The sequence below is a fragment of the Tiliqua scincoides genome, chromosome 1, assembly GCF_035046505.1.
Source record: "Tiliqua scincoides isolate rTilSci1 chromosome 1, rTilSci1.hap2, whole genome shotgun sequence".
Taxonomy (NCBI): domain Eukaryota; kingdom Metazoa; phylum Chordata; class Lepidosauria; order Squamata; family Scincidae; genus Tiliqua; species Tiliqua scincoides.
Window position 1 is genome coordinate 54755786 of NC_089821.1, and position 22564 is coordinate 54778349.

The following is a 22564-nucleotide window of genomic DNA, read 5'->3' on the forward strand; positions in this document are numbered from 1 at the left end:
TATGAACTTGATAGCAACAAACTCATTGTCAGAAGATGTGGAGCTAAAATTGGAGACCTTAGGACGGTACTGAAGCTGGAACCCAGTCCAGTGGGCTATCCAGGACTTTGGCTGCAACCCAAAGTGGAGGAATGAGCACCCAAACATTTTGCACATTTTCCTGTTCAAATGCTGCTCCAAAAGAACCAAGTTGTTCTGTTCCACAAAACTAGGGAAAAATTCTATCTTGTGATCTGCTGTGATTACAATTTAATTTTAGTTAAAACTCAACAAGCCATTTTTCCATATTTCATTTTGGTTATCCCTGAGTACAGAGGCCAAGTTAAATGGAGACACCTAGGCCCTGCTTAACCAGACCTCTTTGCTTCCACTGTTGAGTCAGCCATAGCATTATCATCTCAAACACTCCTGTACATGCAGGGGTTCTGTAGGGTTTCACTGATCATAGAACTATAGTTAAATGCCATGTAAACCTGGAGCCTCAGCCTGCAGTGTCAAGTAGGTCTGTTGGGGTGACAGAGAGGGCTGATTTATGCTGTTTCAGCAGGTGCAGAGGCCTCTATACCCTATGCAGAGGATGACATAATAAATGTAAACCAGAGCCCATCTGGGCAGGTCTAGTGAATTCCCACAAGTCAGAATATCAAATTTGCCAAATTCTGAATGATTCTGAAATATGGCAGCAACCTTAAAAATTAATGCAAAAGAAAGTCAACCAACTATAACTGCTTGTTAGTTGATATCCATAATAATTATTGGAATAAAAAATATTAAATTATATTAATAATGAATATTATTCATTATTAATAATGAATATAATGTATTACTGAATTATAAACGTATATGCTACCTGTATGAAACATGTTACATATGTATAAAACGTTTGGGAGCATTCCCTGTGGATCAGGGTAAATCATCAGTTTAGTAGGTATTAAAAATGCTCGGCAGTAAAAGGATAGTTGAGGAAGAAAAGAAACTCTGTTTTCCTTTTGTCTTCCTCACATGTTTAAAATTATGTTTCTACCCTTTATTATTATGGTCAGTTACAGAGCCGAATCCTTTTCACTTTGCAGTATTCTCCAACCCAGATGTTTTCTTCATTTAAAAAAAAAAAAAAATCCCCTGAAATCATAGTCATAACTGTAGCCATATGTTATGATGGTATGTATTCAGGACTTGGAGATTCATGGAAAAATAAGTAGATACACCAAAGCAGTTCTTAAAAATGAAAAAAAAATTCCAGACAGTATTTATTACTACATTTATTTAACAGATAAATTAAATAATTTAAAGTTTTGATTAATAAAAAACTAATAAAGTTAGATTTGCCATTTTTAACTTTTATGGGAACATAGTTGTTTCACTTATGAATCTTCTTGTTGGGTAGAGACTGAAGAACTATGGCAGAAGAATTCTGTAGCCAAGTTTGCACACCCAATTTGTTTTTGGAAAAACCGGATTCCAGAAACGTCAAATCCACAGCTGGATTCCATCTCAAATGGAGAGAGTTAATAGATCGACTGTTTGGGTGGCATCCTGATGGTCATCCAGCTTGTCTCTCTAGGCTTGTGAAGAGGCCTCTACAAGGTGATAAACGACTCTGACCTGGTACTGCCTGCTGGAACACCTGCACAGCGTCTCTTCCCTTACTTTCTTCCTCCTCCACCTCCTCCTCCTCTTCTTCTTAAAACCCACCTTTTCCATGAAGACTTTGGCACTATGCTTTTAGACCTCTATCCATATTATAATTAAGATTAAATACAGACAAGTGAAACAAAAGCATATTATTTCCCTATCTTCATTTCCTTTCCCCTTTTTGTGGCTATCTAGATTGTAATAGCAATAGGATAGGACTGGGCTGTCAGTGCGGTAAGCGTAAATAGTATCATCTGAAGAACTCTCCTTGTGGAGCAAGAGGAGGAAAACTTGTACTTCAAAAGTGCTATAGTCAGCAAAACAGCCCTTCAGAAAAACACAATGTGGCTCCATGTGGAAATACCGATCAGAATGAAATGCCCTTGGATTTAAATCCAATGCTGGCTTGAAGTTGCTCATTTTTCCCCCTTACCTTTATCAGAAATTCACAGCAGCTATTTAACTTAACTATGTAACAGTAAAGCTCAGGAACTGCATACAACTCTCTGTTTAAATGAATCAGAGCCCAAACTTGTCCATCTTTCTAGCAGCAATGCAGCCACAACAGAGCCCCATGGCAAGGCAACAAATGTACCTTTACCTTACATAAGAACAGCCCCACTGGATCAGGCCATAGGCCCATCTAGTCCAGCTTCCTTTCTCTCACAGCGGCCCACCAAATGCCCCAGGGAGCACACCAGATAACAAGAGACTTCATCCTGGTGCCCTCCCTTGCATCTGGCATTCTGACATCATGGCTTGTAACCCGTAATGGATTTTTCCTCCAGAAACTTGTCCAATCCCCTTTCAAAGGCATCCAGGCCAGACGCCATCACCACATCCTGTGGTAAGGAGTTCCACAGGCCAACCACACGCTGAGTAAAGAAATATTTTCTTTTGTCTGCCCTAACTCTCCCAACACTCAATTTTAGTGGGTGTCCCTGGTTCTGGTGTTATGTGAGAGTGTAAAGAGCATCTCTCTATCCACTTTATCCTTCCCATGCATAATTTTGTATGTCTCAATCATGTCCCCCCTCAGGCGTCTCTTTTCTAAGCTGAAGAGGCCCAAACGCCGTAGCCTTTCCTCATAAGGAAGGTGCCCCAGCCCCGTAATCATCTTAGTCGTTCTCTTTTTGCACCTTTTCCATTTCTGCTATGTCCTTTTTGAGATGTGGCAACCAGAAATGGACGCAATACTCCAGGTGTGGCCTTACCATAGATTTGTACAACAGTATTATAATATTAGCTGTTTTATTCTCAATACCTTTTCTAATGATCCCAAGCATAGAACTGGCCTTCTTCACTGCCGCCACGAGGGGACTTTGTGACTGCCCCCATACCGCAGGATGCAGCGCATGCCCTGTTGGCACAACTACATCAGTGTTGGAAAGTTGGATAGGGTTGGGCCCACATCCTACAAGTCAGTCTCAGGCATACTGTATTCATCTTGCAGATCTTCTGCTGGCAATGTCACAACCTGTGATTGTTGCTACCCTAATACCTTAAATGAACACCTTAAGTTGATCACAGTTGATGTTGTGCAAGTACAGCAATGTGGGTTTCTGATGTGATCCCAGGTACAACCACTTTCATAATGGACAGACATAATGGACAATGGTACCAACCCTGAGGTAGTGCAGTAAGCCATTACAGCACTGTAAGTTGCACCAACCCAAACTCCTAACACAGGACATCGTCAAAAGACTCTGAATGGAGGTGGTTCATGTCCTTCCATACCTACACATTTCTGTAAGATCATATTGCAACTTAAGTTTCAGTGGGTAAGTTACAAAACTATGATAACATTAATATCTTTAAAACTTCCATTCCTGCCTTATCCAAAAATGCTAAAGTAACCCAACTTCAAATCAAGCATTGCTATGGTTTTACGTAACAAGTTTACATAATTTATGGTCTATCTAAGCAGACAAGGCTGGAGGAAGATAAAGGCTGGAGCAGAGAAGGTAAAATCAATCTCTCAGCCAAGTCTTGGTCAGACTGCCCAGCCTCACAAATGACTGGCACATGCCTGCAACATTCCCTTCAAAAGTGTAGGCAGGTTCATTTGCAGAGCTGAAGAAATGGATGTGTGTTTGAGTAGGAATACAATCATATACGATTGCATCGTATATGATCGTACAAAAGCAGTCGTCCTCCTCCTGGATCTCACATCTTGGGAAGCAGTTTAAAAGGAATATTAGGATCTTACTGTTTCCTCTAACACTGCACATCTTATACCTTCTGCTTAGCAGAAGCAGGATAAAAATTTGCAGGACTGATTTAAGAAACCTTTTTCTTAACTGCAAGCTCATGATAGTGAGTGCTGTGACTCACTAATAGTGTGTTCCAATATGAGCTTTGCTCTCACTGATTTGCACTTTTTCCCTGAATAAATATTTCCTCTTCACTCCAATGCCATTTGGTTTCTATATTTTCCCCTCCAGAAACATTATTGTCATTGAGCATGGGTGCTGACTAAGTTTTCCAAGAACTTAACCAGCTAAGCCTAACAGAGATTCCACTAAAAGCTTTTGACAATTTTCTTTAAAAAAAAACTAAGTTGGGGAGGGACAGAGCATTGGGTTCAGCCAAACACACATTTCAGGATGTAACCTTTTTATAAAAGTTAATTCTGGAAGACAAAGCTTTTCATTTTTTAATGAGACATTATTTACAATGCAGTGGAGAGCCAAGGGTAATAAAAAGGACCCAGTGCAACCTTCAAGGTTATCCACAGCTGCTGAGAAGCTTCTAATTATGATGAGCTGTTGCAGCTAGAACTTGGATTCAAGACAAAAGGAAAATTGTACCATGTTCTCTCATTCACCCTTGAGGTTATAATATTACTGAGAGGTTCCCTCATTCCAACACCACAATGGCCCTGCTCCCTTTTATGTGTCAGGGAGATAGAATAATTTGTAGAAAAATCAACACTAAGTACACATTCACTCCCCTAACAGTCATAAAAAGTACAGCCAAGATTTTTAACAGAGCTCAGGGTAAGTATGACAATTCCAGTTGAAGTAAAATGGTGAAACTCCTATAGAAAGAGGAGTAGGCCAGCTCTGGTTGTGTTTTTTTTTTTTAAATCTACAAACTTAAATCTTTATATTACCACTTTGTCACAGCCCAATCCAATTCCCCCCTCCCCCGCTGAGAAGGCACACACTGCATCCAGTGGGGGGGTGGGGGTGGAGCAGGAGGTTTTGGAAGGGAAAGAGGATTTAAATTGGTCTCCTCCTACCTGCATCAGCGATTTTGCTGGTACAAGTCTAAGAAGAGAAAGAGAGTTGGGAAGCTGCTGCTGGGGGGGGGGGGGAGCCTAGGATCCAGCATGCACTATCGCCAACAAATCCTCCCTTCCTGCAGCCTTCCTGCTCCATTCTTCCCCTTCCCCATCCAGTTTCACCCTCTCCCTGCCTCCTCTGCCACCATACCATCCTTGGTAGGTGAGTGGCTGGTGCTCTGATGATGCACATGGGAAGGCTCCGAACTTCCTGCCGGCCCTTTGGCAGCACACTACTTGGCGTGCTGACAAAGAGCACTTTATGGCCTTTTTTTAAGCAGTTGCCGCCCACAGAACATATATTCTACCAGCAGCAAGGCCCAGTCAGGCAGTCAGCGTTCCAGTGTTGCTTTTTATTTTTAAATTCCCCTCGATTTATTCTCCGCGTATGTTTACTCAGAAGTAAGTGTGTTTAGGATTTCAGCCTTATAGCCCAATTCTATGTATATTTACTCAGAAGTAACTTCTACTTATTTCAATGGATTTTATTTCTAGATAAGCATGCATGGAATTGAAGTCTCAGAGATTACATTTTCACAACTAAAGAAAGTCCTTCCCTGCATCACCTCCCTTGCACAGAATGTCAGCAGTCTTCAAGAACAGCCCTTTGTTCATAATGGCTCTAACCTTTGGACATTTTGCATGATTTATTATTGCTTCACAATATACAGGGACACAATCTCTTCTGCCTCTTCGGAATATGATAAAAAAAATTCATTTTTGCAAAGAAAAGAATACATTTAAAGATAATTTTATGATTATGATCTTGATTTAAAAAAACTGGACTCCAACATCGTTTGTTTTTGTTAATATTCCAAGTCAATTTCAAAGGAAAGTAAAGGTCTTCCCTTTTGGATTCAGACAACCACTAGGAGGAGTTGATATTTTGGTAATTGTACCAGTGCTCACACACACCTCAGACACTGGTTGACAACAGAACTTAGAACTTCCTGGAAAACCTTCAAAACGAAAACTGAGAAAGGAGACCAGGCCACACTGGTGAGGTGTCAGAGAATTCAGACAGCCAATCACCAGCTGGAGGGCCAGCTGGACATTTTGGTGCTTGAGACGGTAAATTCATGTGCTCCCCCCATGGTATAAAAAATAATTGACAGGGGTGTTTGAAAATGGTGTTATTTATTTTACTCAAAAGTAAGCCCATTGTGTTCAGTAAGATTTAGGCTATAATCCTATTTTACTCACCGTAAACAAACACCTCTAAAAATTGATAATTTGCTCTGTTTTATTGGTACCCATAATTTGTTGAAGAGGGAGGAAGCTGTGTGAAGCCTGATTAGAGGGTCAATTCTGTCACTCTTGTTGCAACCAAAATAAACTGGGATTAAAGACTGCGTTCTAGTAAAAACATCAAGTCTGAACACTTTGCCCACATTTTTGGTGGGTATTCTCAAAGGTCAGTAACTGTTACCCTGCACATGCCCAATCTCGTCTGATCTTGGAAGCTAAGCAGGGTCAGGCCTGGTTAGTACTTGGATGGGAGACCGCCTGGGAATACTGGGTGCTGTAGGCTTATACCATAGTCTTTCAAGACTGAAGGTTGCCAACCACCACCACCACCAGTAAGCACAACACTCAAAACCATCCTCAAAACTCTGCCACTATTCCTATCTAATGGTGCAGGCTGGTGGTGCCACTGTTGGGAAATGGTTAGAGTGATTAGAATGATTAGGAGCAGTAACACCCAGGTTCAAATCCTCGCTCAGCCATGCAGTTTACTGGGTGACCTTGGGCCAGTCACTCTCACTCTGTCTAATCTGTCTCATGGAGTTTTACTACATGGATCAAATGGGGGAGAATGGATGGTAGGTAGAACATGGTACAACACTACCCCAAGCTTCTTGGAGGGAAAGTGAGAGGCTGGTAACCTCTTATGGCAGCTTCACCATCTCCATTACAATACCAAAAATGTATATAGTATCAGTGATTCTCAAAGTGGTGGGTCAATACCCACCATTGGAACCAAAATGGGTCACTTTCCCCTTAAAGGGAGTTACCCATAAGTGGGTGTCCTGACAGCGCCACAGCAATCACTGGAGTGGGCGCCGATCTGCAGTCAGAGCCCACTTCCGGTTTTGGAAACTGTGCTCAGGAGTTCTGACCGCAAACCAGAAGTGGGGCCCAACTGCAGCAGGAAGGCTCGTGGACAGGGCTGCAAGCCTCCAGGATCCTCCAGAGGTTGCACAGTCCCCCCAGGTATGTTGCAATGAGTCTGGGTGCTCACGGCTGTTTCACTTATCTGCAGCCCCCCCCATGCCTATTAGTAATGAATGGGTTCACAAACTGTGCATCATTTGGGTGTCATGAGGCACAGTTTGGGGAGGAACGGGGTCCCTGAACCAGTGGGGTTGGCCAACCTGAACCCTTAGGAGGTTAAGCCTTAGGAGGAGCTGCGCCTCACTCCAGAGAATCTTCTGAGCCCTGCAGAGGTCGCACGTATCCATGTGTGGTCTGTGGTAGGCTCAGAATGACAATTAGAAGCAAAAAAGAGAAGAAGCAGCTTCCAGTTTTCAGCAAAACTGGAAGTGATATTTTTATGCCTTTAAGAGGCATTATGAGGACTGCAGAAGCCACTGAGGGTCCAGGTCGAACCCTTGTGACACACAGTCTGGGAACCTCTGAACTAATGGGGGCAAGGGGGGGTCCCATGTATCCAGAACAGACCTTCCACAGATAATGGGGCACCACTGTATCCTGTGAACTAGTTGAAGATGGGATGGAGAAGAAACAAGTGGATGGGGGGGAATAGTTCAAGGAGCAGTACTCAGGCAGGTATACACAAGTGGGTTTTGGGGAAGCTGCATTGTTTCAAAAGAGGGCTCAAGTTCAGAGACTTTGACAAACTCTACTGTTGAACATTCCTATTATTATAAAGCTAAACATGAGAGCAGGGAGTAATATTCAGCAAAGTTCACAGATGCTATCTAGACATAGGTGGATGAGAGTAAGGAATTTAAAAAAATCAGGTTAAATAATAGATCCAGTATCTCAAGTGAGATAAGAATCGACAGTAATACTGGGTGATCCAAGACGAATTTGGCCATCTCCATAGTTACTGTTCCTACTAGCAGTAGTAGGAATAATAAACATTTAAGTGCCAGCTCCATGGCTTGGTGCTAAACATAGCAGTAACAATCCAAATCACATCAGAAGAGAAATATGCAAGCAAAGTGAGTATCTTTGAAGTCCTAATCATTTTATTGGTTGAATTTTGACAATTTGAATTTGCTTATAAGAATGAATTTATACCAAAATTAACCGTGGCCCACCCAGTGCACATATGATGTACTACATATGGAAACTTTCTAATATGGATTTTTGTCAAAGATTACAAGACAGGACTCCATTACACAACTAACAGCAATCATCAAATGTTAATCGTCCAAAGGAAGAAGTCAAAGCAAGATTGGACATTTGCCATCAGCAGTTTCCAGGAGTTTAGCATCCTTTGAAGAATTTTACAATATTTGTCATAATCACATAGAAGAGTTTTTTTTAAAGAGATGTGCATTTGCCTTGAGCTAGAATGTTAATTCTCACCCCCAGAAACATAACCAATCTTTCCAAATGACTTGAATATGAATTTTCATGTAAGAGAGATTTTCCTAAGACATACGCATTTTCAATTGTATCCAGTCTTGCCCAGCTTATTTAAAAGTTTAGAGTACAATGTATTTTGTGGCTGAGACAATATCTATATGAAATCACTCTGTGCCCACAGCCTAAATGATTAGATTTATTACAGCTATGTCTACACTGTCCAATCAAAGATTTTGCTCCTTTTTGCAATTCCTTTAAGGATGTCATTTTTCTCAGAAAAGGAGAAAAAATGGATTGAAAATGAAGGCAGAATGGCACACGATTCATGCACAAACACATGTGGGCTTTAATGCACAATAGAAAACAAAAAAAGATATATTCTGGCTCCACCAAAGTGACTCCACAACCACCAATAAAAGATTCTAACAGACATTTAAAATGGAAGGGTTAACATACCCTAAAAATAACAAAACTGTAATTTTGACTTAGCAAATTAAAAGGTGCCACTTCAGAGAACAACACACATCCTTTGCACAGCATTTATCTTTTTGTGCGCATGTATACATGTGCACATGCACTGATTTTTTTTTTTTAATAAATTTGTTCTTCAATTAAAAATATGGGAGAAGAAATCTGGATTTAGTTACCAAACCAAACCTAGTTTGGTGGGTTGACAGCTGCTGTTTGCAATTTTCACAAAACCACAGCAGAGTTTGTCATCACTAGCTGGCCCTATTTCTAACTCTTCTGAGGAAAGGCCAACGACCATAATAACCCAGTTAGCCCTGAGCCTAGCAGCAGAACTGCCTGTGTGAGGCTTTGGTTGTCCCTCACAACATTTATCGGAAGCACTGTCAATTTAATTAACAACAGGGTCATTATGTTACTAAAGAAAGAAACAAATTAGAAAACTTTTTAAAAATGATGAACCACCTGTTATACAGAAGACTAAAAATATAGAAAACAAATTGTAACAGCATAGTGCATTGGTTTAAATTTACCTGCAAAGAGATTAAACGCTGGTACACATTTGACACATCCTTATAAGTACACAAAACAATCTGCTGACTCTCTCCAATTCAACATGCCACATACTGTAGCATTCATAAGTTTTGGATTCATGTGGGTATCTGACATAAAAGTTCATGAAAACAGATCTTCTGGAGAGAAGGGGCTATTGTGTCAATTTGCTCCAAGTGTGGGACCAGATGTTGTTTTGGCAAATGGCAAGACCATCTCCTGACTGTCTCCCAAACCCATCTCTGCCCAGAAAACAGGAATGTGGGGACAGCACTTGCAGAGAAGGATTAGCAAGTGGGGAGGTGGGGTGCTTTTCCACGCTTGCCTCCAAATCCTTCCCAGGCCATTTTTTATTGTAGTCCATTCTGGAGCCCAGGACGGAATCAAAGATTTATCTGAGGAATCATCATTATTATTATTAATTTTATTAATTAACAATATTTATATACCGCTTTTCAACTAAAAGTTCACAAAGCGGTTTACAGAGAAAAATCAAATAACTAAATGGCTTACTTCAGTAAGCATTCATGACGAATGCTTACTGGGGAGGGGGGAATAAAGCATGCTGCTTTATTTGGGATCAGATAAATTACTTATTTGGTCTAGTACTACAAGAGCCTATTTGATGACAACACAAATGCACTCAAATATGGGTCTATGGTGATGTGGAAAGCAATCCAGTTTTGTGCTTGGCAAGATCTGCAAATGAGTTGCTGGCACAGGAGGAAGCTCACACATGCAAAGCTTTCTAGCAAGAATGAGCAAATTCAGTGCGGCTTGACTTGAGTCAAGTCATGAGTCTCTACCCCCATGACTTGACTCGAAAACGAGTCATAATGGCACACTTCCCAAGTCGCTGAGTTGCCTTTTCACAGAGACTTTTTTCCCCGTGTCAGGCACAGAAAAAAAACAGGGCTGTTGCCAGGCTGTGTGTGTGTGTGTGTTCTCTTTCAACACTCCCCTGCTGCCCCCACCCATTTGTAAACAGGGCAGGAGGGGGTGGGAGGAACTGCGTGGGAACGGGGACAGATGAGGCAAGAGGGAAGACGCACAGCAGCTGGGAGGCTTACCAGGCAGACCCAATCCCTTGCAGCTCTACTCAGAAGTACTTCCACTGCAGCCGGTCATTCAATGGGGCTTCCTCCCCCCCCCCCAAGTAACAAAGAAGCTCAGCTCACAGTAGTCATGCCACTGGAAAATGTGATTGCTACGAACCTCCCCCGCCCCACTTCCCCGCCTCCTTTTTCCCTGGGCTTCACCAGCCAATCCTAAGGCAAAAACTCCCTTGGGCTCCTTCTCCTGTTCTCCCTCATCCAGAGACCGCCCATCCTTCATCCAATAATCATCAGTTCCTTCCTATCAGAGACAGGCAAAAGAGTCTGTTCCTGCCTTCCCCCCTCCTGCTCAGATGCAAAAGCAAACAATAACCCTTCCCTGCTGTTCACCCAGTCTGAAGGATGGCCCCAAGAGGTTTTTCACACTGCGGAAAAAAGTAAGCAAGCACACCCAGACACAGACAGACTTGAGCCTGCATTCATGGGGATGAGTGCCGAGTCAAGGGGCCCTTGACTTGAGTGTTTTGCCAAATCTTCCACACACATAACGTGAGTATAAATGAGTCAGTGAAAAATGCTGATTTTCGTGACTCAGACTTGAGTCACCTGACCAAGTTCCCATGCCTGCTTTCTAGTGGGTTTGCTCTGGAATCAGTTCACAGCCATATTACTGTATACACTTGCCCTCTTAAACTTGGACCTGTTTAGAAAAGATCTGCTTCTGCAATTCACACCCATTCTACATACACTGAGGGAGACAATGCCTACTCCTGATCTTACGCTGTTACCCCCATTGTATGAAAGTTCTGGGATGTATCAGAAACAATGCAGAGAGAAACAGACATATATGCCAAAGCACATGGCCTGTCAATGTTATGGCCTTAGGGCTTTTGCTTGTAATGATGATTATCTTGTGTTACTTCGTCATCAATGATTTATTATTAAGATAACATAGCAAAATCTTCAGAACATTTGCTGAAGGACATTTTCTTAAAAATAAGTTCTGCTGCACTATAATACTACTTATATCTATTGTAAACTTATTTAAGTAATGGCTTTTATTTTCAAATGTATGCCTAAAGGACATTTTCTGTATACTCATTAGGTAATATAGGTTTAAGTAGGTACTTAAGTACTTAGGTTTAAACCTTAGGTGTAGGTTTAGCTATACACATTTTTATATTAAAAAAGCAATAGGAAAATACTTAGGGGTTTCTATATATGCATATGCCTAAAGGGCATTTCCTTAAAAAAATGAATACTTTTGAAGTACTGTTTTACTACTGCAAATGTTGCTTCTACTAAGTTTGGAAAAAGATGGGGGTAGGGCTGATACACAGAGTTTGATCTGAAGGCGTCTACAAACTTGAAAAAGAAAGGTAGCGAAACCTGCGGGTGGTGGTGGGGTGATAATTCCCAGTCTTATAATGCAAAGTAGTGAGGAGATCAAAGAAAAAGAAGACTTGGCTAGCAGTAACACTGACTCCTGTCTAATTGAGGTCCAAATAAGATTTACCCTCTTCTGCCTTAGGAAAAATGTCTGTAAAGAAAGTTCATGAATCTTTCTGGTTTTTGTAAGTAAAGGTCTCTTTCTGGCACAGTCACATTTAATTAAAAGCTTTTGATCAGTAGTGCAAGGATGAAGAAGTATATACAGAGCCTAGGGACATTCAGGGGACAATTAACACAAGATACATATTAATTCAGACTCTATGAAAAGGGTCATTTTAGAAACAGATAAACTTCCTACATGGAAAACATTGTGATATAGAAAAAAACACATTTAGCTAAAATGTGAATCAATACATAACAATTGCATATGTATGAATTTCACTATGTGTACACATAGGGGCACTGATGCTGCTGAAAAGGCACTTGGAAGACAATGGACACAATCCAAGCCCTTAGATAAGCTGGCCTAGGAGGGTCGCAAACGTGCCGTAAAGCACGTTTGCGCCTCCTCGAGGGTAAGCCGGAGGCCAGCGCTCAGAGAAGTGCCGGTCTGCAGAGGCTGACAGATGCCTCCGCGCCGGCTTCCCCTCAGTCACTTGTGTCAGCCTGCCTGTGCTGACACAAGCAGAAAAGGTAGGTGTGGGGGGCAGGGAGGAGAAGGAGGCATTCCTGGGCGGGGGGGATGGCAATGGGTGGCCCCGGGGGCGGGCGGGTGAGGAGAGGGAGCCAGGGCGACTTTAAGCCGCTCCGCTCCCCCTGGACTTGTGCCACCTCAGGAAGTGGCGCAAGTCCAAGGAGACCCATTGTGGTCAGCAGCCCTTACCCAGGGGTAAGGGGAAAGGTTTCCCCTTGCCTCTGGCTAAGCCGCTGCTGCCCACAGTCCTGCGCTGGACACAGCATAAGCCTCCTGGCTTGCCTGTTCCAGTGTAAGTTAGGATTGCCCCTAATGTCTCTGGTTAATAGACCTTATTTTTAAGATGGTATTATGAGGCTGCAATTTGTAGGCACACTTAGGGCCTGAACCAATCCCTGACAAGCGCCAGTCTCTAACACACTGCCCAGGGGATGCCCATCACAAAAGTGCCATAAGGCAGTTTGCAGTGGCCAGGTGCTGGTGGGAATATTTTTGTGTGCACTACTCTGTAGCTTTACATTTACAAGTTCACATGCTTGGATTTTAACAAAGTTCCTTAACCTGAAGATCTATTCATGTGTTACCTCTAAACATATCAAGAACTTTATATATACGCTGGAAAAGTGGTTGAATAAGAATATAAACACAACAATCTAAGCATGCCTCTTTCTATATCAGTTGTACTTCCACCCCACTCTGTGGTGTGGACACGTTGCACTGGAGCCACTCAGAAAGGCACAGATTGTTACCAAAAGCTGGCAGTGAAGGTGGAATGAGAGCATGGGAGAAAAGTATGCAGATGTTGCATCTAAGACTGCTTCTAATTCCAAAATGAAAAGTCAAAAGATTTAGAGGCAGAACAGAGTCCAGTTTACTTCTACTTGCAAAGGAAAACCGAACTGCCAAAAGCACAGCAGCAATTAGAAAAAATAAATCAGCTGAAAAACAGAGTTAAGCAAATGTACTGGAAAAAGAACAGAGCTTACTAGAACAAATTAGCACAGAATACAGGCACAATCCACCAGGAGTGCTTCTTGCAAAATAGCTCACTGAAATGAATGAGAGCTGTCCAAGAGCACGGCAGTGGTCCCATTCATTCTATTGGGGCTTGTGAAGGAGAACATAAATTACTGTGTCCTACATGGATATATTCACTGTTATGTATTATATACACATATTTGCTGTGAAGCCAAGTTTGCACATCCATGCATTTTATGCATCTGTTTTCTCCTGTTTTCTCTGTTTTCCTGCCATTCATTTCCCATACAGAAAGGACAGACATTGGAGGAGAAATTGTTCTTTCTCCAGCTCTAGTCACTCCAGGTGATGCCAAAGCAGACAACATGACTATTCAAGTTAGGTAGAAAGCACATTCTAGTTTATTATTAAAACAGAAGATGTGGGACTCAGATCCCAGCTGCAATCCCAGCTGTTTTCTACATAGGAATTCTAACCCTGATTCAGTAGGCTAACGTTTGACCTGCCTAAATCAAACACATGCTAATGTTGTTTATTGAATCAGGACCAATATATTTGAGGGAATTTATTTCCAAAGATATTTGGGAGGTTTTGTGTTATTTTTCTTTATGCAATCTCCCTTCAGTTAATAAGAGAATTTCAGGCTGTGATATTTTGAAAAACTGCAAGTGTTTGGCAATACCTCCAGTAAGACTTGCCAGCACTAAGGCTATTTATTCCCTTGCAATTTATAATTCTGGAGACTTAGAGCCCAATCCTGGCTCGATGTGCCAGCTTACTGCCTGTGCGCAATGTCGTAAGCGTGCCATAAGGCAAGGCCTGACACCGGGTGAGCGCCTGTGCTAGCGCTGGGCGGGTGCCCAACCTCCACCACTTGGTGGTCCCATGGACCGCCGAGCTGTGGAGAGGAAAGTGAGGGTGGGGGGCAGGTGAGGAGGAGACATTCCGGGGAGGGAGGAGGCGGGGAGAGGGTGGGCAGGAAGTGTGTCGGGGGGAGGGAGTGGGGAGGAAGGGAGGCAGGTCGAAAGACGAAAGTTGCCTTCTCCCAAGGTGCTGCCCACGGCTGCCATTGGCGCGCAGGATGCGGCAGCAGCTGGTTTTTGTGCTGCTGCAGTCGCGTGCCACGGGAGCGCCAAATTGTGCTGCCCAAGTAGCCAAGAATCTTCTCAATAGCACTTCCACAACACAGCGAAAACAAGAAGCTATACTATAGATGTCCCATGTTTCCAAGGCATCATACGAGGAATGAAAACATGGAATATATTGTCTGGGTGTACCTATCTAGCCATCACTCTTGTACAGTCAACTGTTAGACATCAGGAAATTTTCAAGAATATCGATAATAATATTGTTTCAGTCACAATATCACTCCAACTCAATTGCAAACCTGACCATAGTGTCTTCTGGGGCCAGGAAGGCAAAATGCCCCCCCCCGGCCGGAAAAACATTACTTCCAGTGGAGCACAGAGGTCTGCAATCCCATTTGCTGCTGAGGCAGGGGACCAGCCTAGTAGGATGCAAGTCACAGATTCAAAGTGAGCGCTCTCTGAAGCAGCAGGAGCGCTACCCAGAAGAAGTTGATCTTTGCCAGGCAGTGGACAAATGGTTTTATAGTGGACAGCCCTGTCACGTCTTTAGCATGTCCTTCATCTTGAGCTGGTGTCATTGGTGGCTGCCTCCCCCTCAAGTAGGGCTGACAGCCTGATTGGCACAGTTGCTCTGCTCTGCAGGAGCAGGTTTAGGATTGGGCTGCCCATTACTTGATGTTGTGAATTGGTCCTACAATTTTAAATGATATATTTTCATGACAATTTTTCTTTTATATGTGCCTGTGTTTAAGAAGGGAGCTAACATTTATTGAGTGAATTTAAGCAGGCGGTGAGGTTCTTTTCTAGTTTTCTTTTTCATTTGCAGATTTTATTTTTACCTGTTTTAAACCACACCCATCCTGAGCATTTGGATGGGTGGGATACAAATTAAATATAATTTAGAAGATTTTTAAAGTAATGGTTCTCAAACTTTTCTGCATCTGGAGTCCTTCATAATCCTTAAAGGAGTCTACGGGAGCCCCATACAGCTTGTGCATGTAAGGAGTTGCGAAGCACCAAGTTCAACACTGATTAACAGCAAAGACCCGGAATAGGAGGGGAACAAGGAAGAAGAGCTACAGACAGGGGAGGTGGGAGGGATGGACAAGCAAACTGGGCAGGAGGCAGTTGGGTAGCCACCTTATGGTGTATGGTATGCTCCCTGAAACTTATGGTATGTCCCCTCACTTATGATGTGCTCCCTCTCAGGGAGCCCGAAGGCTCCTAGGAGCACACTTTGAGAAACACTGCTTTAAAGGTTGCCTGGACAGCAACTTTACTATAATGAATCCTATAAAACATCAAGGGCTTCCTTTCAAAAGAGATTATGCAATACCCCAAAAGTAATAAAAGTTAATGCCTGCCATGACTGTAAAGAACGATACACACAGCACATCTAATCATGATATTTCTAATCTGTTTTCATTCCTTGTCTTTGAAATTTCATAGACTTTTCATTCTACTACAAGACTCTCCTGAGCAATCTTGAGATTTGACATTTCTTCTAGCATTACACTATAACAACATGGTAGAAAGACAGGGCTATCTACATTCATTTTAAATTAAACATCCATATTCATTTTAAATCACTGCCAGCACCAGTTTTGCACAAAAATAGAAGCCAGGAGGACAGAAACCACCTGGATGCTAGATCAGGTGCAGTGCATGGAGGTTCTGTATTTTCATTTTTTTCCTTTCAAATCTGAAAGTCCCTGGATGTGAAGTTTGAAGTTATTTCATACTGTAGAAATGTGGATGAGGATCACAGCGGACGCCACCTCTGTAATGAACATCTACTGTGTAAATTAAAGACAAGAAGGTGGCCTGCAGGTGAAAGCACAGCATGAACACCCAAAGGTCAGACATGCTATGCACAATCAGACATTTAATGAATTTCTTAAAATAAAAAAAAAACCTGCTTATGCAACCAACAGCCAGGTTACTTTTACTTCTAGGATCTGAAGGGGGGAAAAGTTCCTTTTACAGTACTGTGACATTTTTGACAGCTTTTAAAATAAAATTTGAAAAATTAATATGTGCAATTCTAAATCTGCATGGCTAAAACAACTACATTTATTTACAGTACTTTATGACTACATGGATACTACAACTTAAACTTTTATTAATACAGCTATTTCTTTGCTGTTGAGTAAACTGCAATAATTTGTCATATAACTGACATTCCCCCCCTTCCCCCAGTACTGCTTGCACCCTTGTTTTTTTATCTATCATACATTTTCACACTGAAAAGGAAGTTACTTTATATAATTTTTTCCAAAGGCATTTGCCTTTGGAAAAAAAAAATCCTCTGAATTTCACAATCCAACAGTCTTTAAAACCAACTGACAAATGACTCACCAAGTTAATTTACAGGACAACAATCATGTGAGGCAATCCTAGTAAAGCTAGTCTAGTCAGGTATCCATCTTTATTTTAACTGGAAATGACAGTAGAAGGTACCCTGAGGGATTCTGTTCAGCACAGATGCAGAGAAAGGCTCACAGATAATGACAACAGGAACACATTTTTCAAAATGTCTTTTCTCCCTTATTCAACTGTCAAGGAGAACAAATACATTGTCCAGTGAGGATTATAAATGAGTATATGCCCAGCATTTAAAGAAAAAGCTTCTGTAAAGTTAAGTCCTAATGCTTAGAATTACATCCCCCCCCCAAAAAAATGGGTACTATATATTTTTATTTTACGCACACACAAGGGAGTGTACTGATAATAGAAAGAAGTTGAATAACCATCTCTAACTATGCTCTTAACTGATAGATTTAGGGCCCAATTCTATCCAACTTTCCAGCACTTGCAGCAGTGCCACTGAGGTGTGTGCTTTATCCTACTGTGCCGGAGGGGGCAGTCACAGAGGCTCCTCAACACAAGGGAACAAATGCTCCCTTACCTGGCAGCTGCATCATCACTGGATAGGTTTGAGCCCTTAATTGATCATCTAAGGCAGGGGTGTCCAAATTTTTTGGCAGGAGGGCCACATCATCTCTCTGACTGTCTGGGGCCGGGGAAAAAAAAGAATTAATTTACATTTCAAATTTGAATAAATTTACATAAATGAATATATTAGAAATGGAACTTATATGAATTAATGAAGGTCTTGCAATAGCTCAAGGCCTATAAAAGGCCTTGCACAAAGCAAGGCCAGCGTTTCCTTCGCTGCCACTGATGCAGCACAGACATGAAAGAGCAAGCAGAGCCCTCATCCCACAGATCACACGTGAGGTTGAATAGTCATCCTCACACTGAGAGCAGTTGCGTCAGGCCGGCATGGGCTCCAGCAGGTCTCCAGAGGCTCATTGGAGACTGGGGGCTTCCTGCGGGCTGGATTGGGAGTCCTCGAGGGCTGCAAGTGGCCCCAGGGCTGGGGCTTGGGCACCCCTGACGTAAGGAAACAGAAGAAGCACTTACCAAATTACTATCATTGCCATTTTGAATTACACATTTATTCCCCACTGTCCAAATCAAGGCTGTGTAGGTTTCTGATGTATTCTGAAGATTATCACACATAGGAAAGCACAGAGAATCTAATGCCATTTGCATCTTTTGGTAAGTATCCCTTCCTTATACGTTCCAGTTTCATCTTCACAGATATCCATTGCTGCTCACATTTCTGCTGGCCCAAAGCCAGATTCTTAAGCTGATTTCCATTCATGCCACTTAAAGTGCTTCTGAGTCTCTCTCTCCCACTAGTAGTATGTGTGAAAGACAAAAATGCAGTTTTAAAAGCACTTCCATCCTTTTTTAAAAATAGGTTAATGGATATGTAGGCAGTTGGATTTAAAATCTGATTTCAATCTTCCTGCATTTTGTGTGACACCTATGAAAAGATGTGGTCTAAGTGAAATACATCCTCTACCCTAATTTCTTCCATATAATTGTGCACTTTTTAGAAACCTCTTCCTGATGTATCGAAGTGGTTCTTTTGTCACTGTTTGCAAATGCAGAACAGTGCCTTACTTTTTAAGAATATAAGAAGTGCCCTGCTGGATCAGGCCCATCTAGTCCAGCTCCCTGTATCTCATAGCAGCCCACCAGAGCATGCAAGACCACAAGGTACTTGGATGTCACTGCCACTCCCCTGCATCTGGCATTCTGTTTACCCCTGCAATCCCAAAGTCTGCACTTGGATTTAACTTGGGCCACTTTTCTAAACACAAGTGACCAATTTTTAGTGCATGGAACCTATGAACACACCTTCCCCCTCGCCAGTCTGACATAGGCAAAAAAACCGCCACCCCAGCCAATTTGGAAGACTAAGAAAAATTCCTACCCAGCACTCATAATCAGCAACCAGCTAATCTCAGACTGTACATACCTACATGGTTTGTAACCTCTGATGGAGTTTTGCTCCAGAAATCCGTCCAAATCCCCTTTTAAAGGCAACTAGGCCAGATGCCATCACCACGTCCTGCAGCAAGGAGTTCCACAGACTAATTACATGCTGGGTTAAGAAATATTTTCATTTGTCTGTTCTAATTCTCCCAACACTCAATTTTAATGGATGTTCTCTAGTTCTGGTGTTGTGTGAGAGGGAAAAAGCATCCCTCTACCCACTCTACCCATCCCCTGCATAATTTTGTGTGTCTCAGTCATGTCCCCCCCTTTTTTAGACTGAAGAGCCTCAAATGTTGTAGGCTTTCCTCATAAGGGAGGTGCCCCAGCCCAGTAATCATTCTGGTTTCTCTCTTCTGCACCTCTTCTAGTTTCACTATGTTCTTTTTTAGATTCCTTTTTTCTATGACTGTGGGCATCTACCACATGACCTTTTTTTTTTTTAAATTGTCCCACATTCCACTAGAAAACCAACAAGAGAAGGGAAAATCTTGTAGTATAATGTGCCCAACACTAATATATACAAGCTCTTTGGAAGGAGAAAAGATAGAGGGCTGGTGTAATCTGACATAACTTTCCTTCAACTGTCTCAGCTTCAGCAAATAGAGACAAATGGCAGTCAATGATGAAACTGGGAGCTATTACACACTGTCAAGACTGCTACCAGCCACATAATGAGATTCATTAATTATATTTAATCATATACTATATGATTAATGAATAATCCTGAATGATTTAACAGAATCATTTATGTCTCCATCTCACTGACAAAAAACCCTTACAGTGAGTGCACTGGTGCTCCGCTAGAGGATACCATATTTTAATTTGGTGGTAACGGCTGTTGGCACTGCAATGAGCCCAATGCTAATTTGGTTTATGTGTTTTGAGAGTTCCCTAAAGTTGTACAATGTTGGTAGCATATGAGAGCTACAATTACTTTCACTTTACTTGGCTCTTATTGAAGGGCAGGTGAAGGGGAATGCCAGGTCACTAGAATGGTACCAATCTGATGAGAGCAACCAACAGTCCAGAAGGCATCCCCTCAGAAGGCACTGCATCAGGATACCATTCTGAGGTACGAAGGGGTCTGCAAAGGGGACCACGGGCCACCCCAAACCCTCCAGACGGCCAGTGCAACCCCCAGGTATGTGGAAAACCCTCTTTTTTTGCTGCTGCTGTGCATTCCCAGAAGTGCCTCCCCCCCCCATCACTACTTACAGAGGTCCCAACTGTCTTGTAAAGTTTTGGAACCTCTGCAGTAAGGTATTCCTGATGTCCTCCGTATGGTAAACTTTGAAGCAGAAAGGTGTGAAGTTATATGCTCTTACATAAAGTCACTTCTTAACATTAACTTAAACAGCAGAATTCAAACAGCCTTCTTTCAAAAAGTGGTCATCCTTTTACACAATACTGCAACCAGAGAAAGCCCAGAGAAAATGAAAAGATGCAGATTTTGACATCGGTCTGATCATGGGTTTGACCTTCTGTAGGCTGCCCTTTAGGACACTGCACTGCAAACCAATTTTTGTGTACATGTTTTTGGCTGTGATTTACTTGGTTAATTTTACTTTTCATGTGTTGGATGTGTGGATAAGTGTGGTCATGCTATTTTCTGAAAATTATTCATTTAAAAAATTTGACTCACGTTCACCTAATAGTCCAAAATTACACACACATGCACACAGAGTATGTACTTTTAAGTACTCTGACTTTTAATATAACTCAGTTCACATCAGACCTTTGAGCTAGAATACAGGCGAACTGCAGTCCAGGTAAAATATTATTTCTACCCCCTGGATATAATACTTGGGGCTTACGCAGCAATTTTAGAATTCTTCTCTTAGCTACATTCCACAAAATTCATTCTGCACATTACCTGATTGGCCTTATCGGAGCAATAAAAAGTACAACCCTACCAAATACTGATGAAGGAAGCAGAAGTGAGCCTTTCCTAATGTTTTCATATATCTTATCCAAAATAAACAAGAGAGAAGTCTCCTGGTCAGCCTGATCAGCAGCTACTCACAAAATCAACTCTCTTTTTCACCTTCATTTTTCCAGTTAAAAACATTTTGTAATTTGGGCCTCAATTATTGTCACCCCATCTGTTTATAGGTTTAAAAATAGATGTATTATTTTGACACATGACAACTGCAGTGATCTTAGCATATGACCTTGGGAGAAAATATCTTTCTTTCAAAAGTACGAATATCCATCATGAAAACTCCCAGGCTATTCTCTTATTTGGGTTTCCCATGATTACACTAACTCTGTATTCAGCAGAAAAATAGAGGCATAATCTAGCAAGTTTTTAAGCTCTTTTCTTTCCAGAAGATAATGATCTCCCTCCCACTGAACTGAACTTGAATAACATTGGTTTGATTTTGCCCTAAAAAGTAGCTCTTATTAATGTAATATTACAAGTACAGTAACTCATCATTTCAGTTCCTATTGATTCATCTATTATTTGGCTTAACTCAAACACTAGATATTCAAAGTTTCTTACATGACATGACTGCCCCCTTGTGGTAGGTTAGACCCAATTCGGTTTTACATTTGGCATTCAAAAGATGTGATGCAACTTCTCTAGAACTGCAACTATAATTCTGATCTGCCTTGTAAAAAGCTTTGTAGAAAACAATAAAGAAAAAGCTCTGTTATGCAGGGACATTTCCCGTGGCCAGGTCAAAAGGAACCAACTTCAGTAAATGCCCGCTTTCAAATGCAGTACAGAAGAACAAAACCCGTAATCTTAAAGCACTGGTTCCCAATCTATGGTCCATGGTGGTCAGCAAGACCCTGAGAAGTGGTCCGCAAGGCCTCAGGGGAAAAAAATCACCTTTGAAACCTTCCAGCATCTTGCTGAGCAAGCACTCCCTCACAGAAATGCCATTTGCAGGCATTCCATTCTCCATCCTCTTTGGTAGTCTGTGGGGGGGGGGGGTGCTCATTTGGGAGATGCTTCCCCACAGATCACCAGAGAGGGTGGAGACCACCCACAGCTGGCATTGCATGTGGTTCACAACTATTCTAATTTTTGTCTCAGTGGTTTGTGGGTTCTTAAAGGTTGGGAACCATTGTTTTAAAGCATCATAAATGTACTGAATATTCATTTTCAGTAATCATTTCTACATATTTTGAATCACGTTGTCTTCATTATTTTAAATCAGTAGAATGTGGACCACATTCAAAAGCTCAGATTAAGTTCTGATTATCTTTCTCATAATTTCAAAAAATTTTGATTTCATAAAAACATAAGAGCACTGGCATTACCTGGGGAGGTCAAGAGGGGCAAACGCCCCTGGCAGCGCTGCTCATCCTTCCCCTGCCACCATTTTCTTCTTTTATTCCTGTCCTGTTTTCGGTCTTGATTGTGAGAACTTTGAAGGCCTTTGAAGGGCCAGGAAAGCTGCCCGTAGTTTTCCCAGCCCCCAGAAGGCCTTCTGAGGCCTTCAAAATGCCAAAAAATGGAACTTTCAGTTTTCAGGAAAAATTGGAAGTGCAGTTT

General features: G+C 41.9%; 1 protein-coding gene and 1 pseudogene across 2 annotated transcripts in view; one reads left to right on the forward strand and one right to left on the reverse strand.

Annotated features, from left to right (window-relative positions):
• The window catches only part of KCNQ1 (potassium voltage-gated channel subfamily Q member 1), a 386395-nt gene that overhangs the window by 215907 nt on the left and 147924 nt on the right, over positions 1-22564 (reverse strand). The window lies entirely within an intron of this gene.
• LOC136638290 (5S ribosomal RNA) lies at positions 6336-6452 on the forward strand (annotated as a pseudogene).